Source organism: Fragaria vesca, linkage group LG3, assembly GCF_000184155.1.
Source record: "Fragaria vesca subsp. vesca linkage group LG3, FraVesHawaii_1.0, whole genome shotgun sequence".
NCBI classification, from domain to species: domain Eukaryota; kingdom Viridiplantae; phylum Streptophyta; class Magnoliopsida; order Rosales; family Rosaceae; genus Fragaria; species Fragaria vesca.
Window position 1 is genome coordinate 26124255 of NC_020493.1, and position 1126 is coordinate 26125380.

General features: G+C 41.7%; 1 pseudogene across 1 annotated transcript in view; it reads left to right on the forward strand.

Moving 5' to 3' along the window:
* The window catches only part of LOC101298212, a 13983-nt pseudogene that overhangs the window by 7289 nt on the left and 5568 nt on the right, over window positions 1-1126 (forward strand). The window lies entirely within an intron of this gene.

Below are 1126 nucleotides of genomic sequence, written 5' to 3' on the forward strand. Positions count from 1 at the left end.
ATTTGAGCAATACCAAGAGGTTTCTCAAGAGAACAGATCAGTCCAGGACTTCACAACCGATTTCTATCGGCTTGCAGAACGAAACAAATTGAAAGAGACTAAAGCTCAACAAGTTGCAAGATATATACGGGGATTAAATCCTCAAATTCAGGACAAAATTGGGTTGCTTACATTCAAGGATGTTGGAGAAGCTCACAAGATGGCCTTGAAAGTTGAAAAGCTTGCAAAAAGCACCATTGCAACAACAAATAACCGACGGAGCTGGAATGACACAGCAACTTTCAGCAGAACCAAAGAAAGCATTGCAACCAAGCCTCTTAGTATTTCCAACAAACCCATAGAGGGTGGCAGCAAGGTCAGCAGTCAGACCAAAAGGTCTTCTCAAAGCAGTACAAGTAACTCAGACCCGTACGTTAGGCCTCGTTTGAATACATGCTTTAAATGCAGCAAACCAGGGCACATCTCCAGTCAATGTCCTCTACGGCAAACTGAAAAGGTTGAAAGGACTAAAAAGCGTCTTGTTAACTTCATAGAAGGAGATGATGAACAACACGAAGAAGAAGAAGAAGACGAGGTGGTGGAGGAAGCAGAAGAATATTCTGGTGATGACAGGGAGTACAATTTAGTTACTCAACGGCTGTTGTGTTCAACAAAACAAGAAAACCAGCGACATAGTATCTTTCGGAGTACATGCACTATCAAAGAAAAGCCTATGTCATTGATAATAGACAGTGGAAGTTGTGAGAACTTCGTCTCAAAGAAAGTGGTGGAACACTTCAACCTTCTTATTATGAAACATAGAGCTCCATATGCCATTGGATGGATCAAGAAAGGCCCAGAAGTTCGCATCACCGAAACATGTAAAGTGCCAATTTCAATTGGGAAATTCTATCAAGATGAAGTTGAATGTGACGTGGTAGACATGGACGCCAGCCACGTACTTCTAGGCAGACCATGGCAGCATGATGTCAACACTATCCACAATGGAAGAGAAAACACAGTATCGTTCATATGGGAAAAACACCATATTACTTTGAAGCCTAAGACCAAGCCTACAAATCTGGTTTCACCAAAAGAGTCTAACTTTCTTATTGTTGCTGAACCTGGTGAAAAGGTGGAAGAACTT